General features: G+C 39.9%; 1 long non-coding RNA gene across 1 annotated transcript; it reads right to left on the bottom strand.

The window, feature by feature from the left end:
- Positions 1 to 2,464: 2,464 nt before the first annotated feature.
- LOC137183788 (uncharacterized) lies at positions 2,465 to 5,315 on the bottom strand. The gene is made up of 3 exons (XR_010928533.1): positions 4,148 to 5,315; positions 3,047 to 3,134; positions 2,465 to 2,911 (listed from the first exon to the last, which is right to left on the bottom strand). It is a non-coding gene; the product is annotated as an uncharacterized lncRNA (long non-coding RNA).
- Between the last annotated feature and the right edge of the window lie 337 nt (positions 5,316 to 5,652).

Below are 5,652 nucleotides of genomic sequence, written 5' to 3'. Positions count from 1 at the left end.
AAATGAGTCGAGAAGCCGACAGAAAAGTCTAACTTTACTTTTAACATTATCAAAGGAAGAGAAATGTCCTCCCCTTGGATCCTCTTTACGGGATCAATCAATCAATCAATCAATCAATTTTTATTTATATAGCGCCATATCACAACAGAAGTCATCTCAAGGCACTTTTCACATAGAGCAGGTCAAGACCGTACTCTTTAATTTACAGAGACCCAACAATTCCCCCATGAGCAAGCACTTGGCGACAGCGGTAAGGAAAAACTCCCCTTTGACGGGTAGAAACCTCAAGCAGACCCCGGCTCTTGGTGGGTGGCCATCTGCTTTGACCGGTTGGGTTGAGAGAGAGAAAGAGAGAGGGAAAGGGGGAGGGGGGACAGAAGAAAAACAATCACAACAACAACAACAAGCACAAGCAGCAATAGCCAGGGAAGGATGCCATCAGGACTGTGAAGGACCGTGAAGGTTCGGCCCGGGACTCAGGTTTTCCTGTGAGATGAGAAAGCACAAAAAACTCCGGGGAAGAAGCAAAGTTAGTGACATGCATTTATGTTACATGAATGCATACAGATGGAGAGGAGGAGGAGGAGAGAGGAGCTCAGTGCATCATGGGAAGTCCCCCAGCAGTCTAGGCCTATAGCAGCATAACTAAGGGCTGATCCAAGGCGAGCCTGGTCGGCCCTAACTATAAGCTTTATCAAAAAGGAAAGTTTTAAGCCTACTCTTAAACATAGAGAGGGTGTCTGCACCCCGGACTGAATCCGGTAGATGGTTCCATAGAAGAGGAGCCTGATAGCTGAAGGCTCTGCCTCCCATTCTACTTTTAAAGACTTTAGGGACCACCAGTAAGCCTGCATACTGGGAGCACAGTGTTCTAGTGGGATAATACGGTATTATGAGCTCTTCAAGATATGATGGTGCCTGACCATTAAGGGCTTTGTAAGTTAGGAGAAGGATTTTAAATTCTATTCTAGATTTTACAGGAAGCCAATGTAGTGAAGCTAAAATGGGAGAAATGTGATCTCTTTTTCTAGTTTTAGTCAGTACACATGCAGCTGCATTCTGGACCAGCTGGAGAGTCTTTAGAGACTTGTTAGAGTAGCCTGATAATAAGGAATTGCAATAATCCAGCCTAGAAGTAACAAATGCGTGGACTAGTTTTTCTGCATCTTTTTGGGACAGGATGTGCCTGATTTTTGTGATGCGGGTTCTCTGTATAAAAGAGGCAACTGAAAACATCAGCAACACTACTGAATGATGATATAAATACTATATAGGAACAGTATCGAGCAGCAATATTTTGACTTTTTTAAAAAATCATGTTATTGTTGTAGACATGTTTGGGAACACTGGACAGCCTACAATTCATATTATGCACTACCATTACCACATTTCCAACATATCATGAAACTTATAACCTATTAAGCCTTATCTGTGTTTTTCCTGTGTTTTATTTTTTCAGAAACTTCTTGAAGAGATGACCTTGGAGGAGCACAGGCAGCTCACCAGTGAACTGCTTCAGAGGCAGCCAGGGTTCATTTTTGATGCCTTGATGATGCATCAGTGCAGGCATGGTGTCCCACCGCTTGCTGGAGTGCCAGGGGTACCATGGTGTACTTGTTGTACAGACATGCCTACGGACCGGGAGAGGAAATGCTGTGGCCAGTACCCTGCAGATTGTGTAATAATAATACCGCACTTCTCCCAGTACTGTCTTGAAAATGCTTTTTATGCATTCACAGGCAGTACTGGGAGGACATTATGGTATTTGGCCAAACCAGGAAGCCTGGGGATGACAACTGGGAGTACCGTTATGCTGCCTATAGACATCTCATCTATCCACAGCATGGCTCTTTAGGCCAGGGAAACCGACTTGCCATCCCCAGTTGCTGTGTTTGGAGGATCAGGGACAAGTTCCCTGGTCCTTCAAAGACATCACATTGGTTTCACACCTGGCCTCTGAGTTTCCCTCCAGGTCCTCTGGAACGTTCATACAGTATCTCAAGTACTCACACTCCTGCCTGTTCATCATCAAGGCATCTAATCATCTCATATTTATTTGTTACATTTCTGATATTTTATTTATTTTGTACTTGTTCTATACATTTTTTATATTTTTTGGATACTTATTAAACTTTTTGTTTATATATTCACATTTGTTCAACTTAAATGTGCAAGTTTACCAAATAAAAGATATTCATCAGATGTGCTGTGATAATTGCAATGATAAACCTATTAATATATACTTATACAATGACCGTATTTCCCTGCAGTCAGTATATTGTCATTACCACTTCCACCATTAATTTATATTGTCATTATTTACATTTATGAAGCAACATAAAACACTAGTGAAGTTGAAATACCACTGATCCTCAGAATAGGGCACTGTAGTACATATTATGGATTAATTTTCATTGCCACTTCAAGTTATGTAATTCACTAGTTTGAACCACAAAATAAAAATATAAAAAACAACACTAAGAATAATGACATTTGTAATAAAAATATCTTTTATTTAACAGAAACATTTTTGGACATCCTTTTCAATCTGGGCAATAAAAGAATAAACATAAACATGCAGCTTTTACTGTTCAAACAAACATTTTGACAGCTTATTCAGTGTTCTTCTGAGTTGATTCTGATAAAGACAGAATAATCTATCAAACCATTAGTCTGTTTGAACACTAAATGCAGTGTGATTAAACTTATCCGATCACCTTCCAGCAGTCAAATTGCGGCACATTTAATAGCTGACAAGGGTGAGACCAATACCACACCAAAGGTATTCAATTTACTGCTCTGGATGAAGATGCTCTCATGGCAGGAACAACACCCATGATTCACTGTCACTACTGTCGCTCATCTGCTCCAGAAGCTGTGTGTAGAGCAGCAGCTGCATGGAAAACTGCTTCTGTGGAAGACAGTACTATTATACATAGAGATAATTTACTATTTCATACATTTTATACAGTTGTACATGTGAAAATAGTGCTATTTAACCAAGAGTAGGACTTGCTACATAGGCAAACAAATGTGTATCACTTACCAAGACCTCTCCTGACTTGGTCTGCAATACTTCTGATATGGCGGGTGTGAATGTCAAAGACATGGTGAATAATGCCAACCCATAGTGCCTGAGAAAAATAAAACAGCACAAATGAATGAACTTAGTATTATAAATCATCTATCTTTCTATCTATCTATCCATCTGTCTATCTATCTAATGTGCTCACCAGAAACTGTTCAACCTTATTCCATGCAGATTTTCATCCCAACAACAGACTAGATCAGATTATTTAATTGATTAACACACTTTCAGTCAGAGACAAGTAGCTATTCAGTGAAATCAACTTTTGTTGTCTTTGGTTGTAATGAAAACCAGCGTACTCCCAGCCATCAATGGCACATGGTGAAATACCCCTGACCTATTACACAGTCACTTTAGGATGAAGATAAAGGCAATACCATGCATCGATGCTACAGGACCTCTCTCATAGCTGGAGAAACAACAGCAACATCAAGAAAATAAGTGCTACATGACACAGTCACAAACCCTTGTAATACATTATGTTACGTCCTAAGATGCTGGGAGCCTTAGCTGGCCTGGATAAACATACCAAAATAAATAACAGAAAAATTCTACTTCTGACTGATGAATGTAAAATTAAAACTCTGGTAGTATTACATGTTTTTCAACATTGAAACGGGGAAAACGTTACTTGTGTTGGACTATAAGCTAACTTTGCCCCCCAATGTGTACATATGCTCTTAAATGAGAAATTAGGAGCAAACAATGAAATCATGGAGCACTGTGAAAAATATAAATATAAATTCACAGGATGTATTAACTGGGTGATGAGCAGACTTCTCCTCAGTTTATCTTTTACAGTAACTCATTACTCTGATTTACTGTCTTTAGCACATCACCAGCGCTAAATATCTTAGTTATCAATTAATGTGTTGTCTTACTGCCATAGAAAATGAATAAATCGTTGGCACAAACTGAGGCTAAAGTGTGCTAATATTTAACGTTGCATGGCGGCCTTTCTTTTTCAGGGAAACTAATGTATTGCTAATAAACACTGTACATCATCTAGGTTTTGAACCATTACCAGCGGGGCAAAATAAATATACATTGCGCTCTTACCTGTCCAGCAGTAAACAGGAAACTTCGGCATCAGTCTGCAAACATTTCTCTCACCAGGGATTTCCATCTGGGTTTATCCTCGTTTTATGCTGTTGCTTGTCCCGATTTCGTTTAGCTTCTTCGTGTTTTCGTTTCTTTGACGACGACAATTCACGCTCCTGTGATTTTCTAAATAAGTATGATCCTCCATTTATCAGATTTTGGTTTCAAAAACTTCTCACAATACAAAATGTTTGGTCCATTCTTCTGCTTCGTTTTAAAACTGGTGCATTTCCGGTAGTCGCCCACTGAATCTAAAATGCGTAAGGTCCTCACTGGAGCCAGTGTTAGGTTTGTCCGTTCTGCGCTACTGTAGAAACATGGTGATGCAACATGGCGGCCACTGTGGAGGGGGACCCGCTCCCATGTATATATAAAGGGCTTATTTCTAAGGTAACGAAAACACAACAATTATTATTTTCAGCTGATTAGACACTAATTAAGACATACTTATACATAATCTATTCAAGTTTTGCCAAGTCTGTTCTTTTAGATGTTACTAAATACTACACACTGGACCTTTAAGCTTTTTTTTTTACTTCAAAAATGCACATAAAAATAGGTTAATGGAAACACGGCTTGTGTCTCTTTCTGCTGTAGTGTCTCTTTCTGTCTGATAACAGTGATGCAGATGTTACATCTGATTTCCCCGACTGTTAGATTTTAGACACTGTTTCTTCTGCTGCAGTGGTCAGACTGCAGTGAGAAAACAGGTATAGTGGCTAATCATATGAATTTCCATTTCTTCCTCCCATATTTTGTGCTTTTGAACAGGAACACCTTAAAACACATATAGCATAAGCCCAAACGTGCAATTTTCAGCCATGCCACTTTTCATCCATTTAACTGGCACAAACCTTGGTGCTGCCCTTTAGTAAATAAGGAGAAATGCAATTTGTCAGTTTAGTGCCTAAAAGGGGTTGCAAATCCTCAACAGCACTAAGCACCATAAAAACAATTTATGTCTTAACACTAGATTTTGACACAGTCACTCTTTGAGATGGATGATGGAGGAACTGCTGTAGTTGATATTATGCGTCATTGGTACAAATTTTAATTAATCAAATTATGTAGACCAGAGGTCACTAACTGGCGGTCCAGGTCCGGACCCAGAGGCTGTCCCATACGGACCCGGACCTACAGCCAAGACAGAAGATTATGATTTAAAACCTGACGGGCGCTTCTATTTTAAGTAGCGCAGCTTTTGTAGTCTTTATGGTAGTGGTTTAGTGGATGAGGAAATGCACAGACCAATTGCATGCGAGTTAAGCCATACCATATGATACCACTCAGCCAATCAAGTTTGTGCATTCCAGGCAGCAAACATTGCGCATGGATGTATAATAAAAGCTGGATAGGGCAACACCACACAGCCTTGCAGCCAATTTTTCCCAGTGGCCACTCACGGTATTGCAGCGAATAATCCCCCTGCGGCCCAAAAAGGATTTTCCCCATAGACCACAATT

The sequence above is a fragment of the Thunnus thynnus genome, chromosome 5 (genome assembly GCF_963924715.1).
Source record: "Thunnus thynnus chromosome 5, fThuThy2.1, whole genome shotgun sequence".
Taxonomy (NCBI): domain Eukaryota; kingdom Metazoa; phylum Chordata; class Actinopteri; order Scombriformes; family Scombridae; genus Thunnus; species Thunnus thynnus.
The sequence above is the reverse complement of the archived record's forward strand: the minus strand, read 5'-3'. Positions and strand labels throughout refer to the sequence as shown.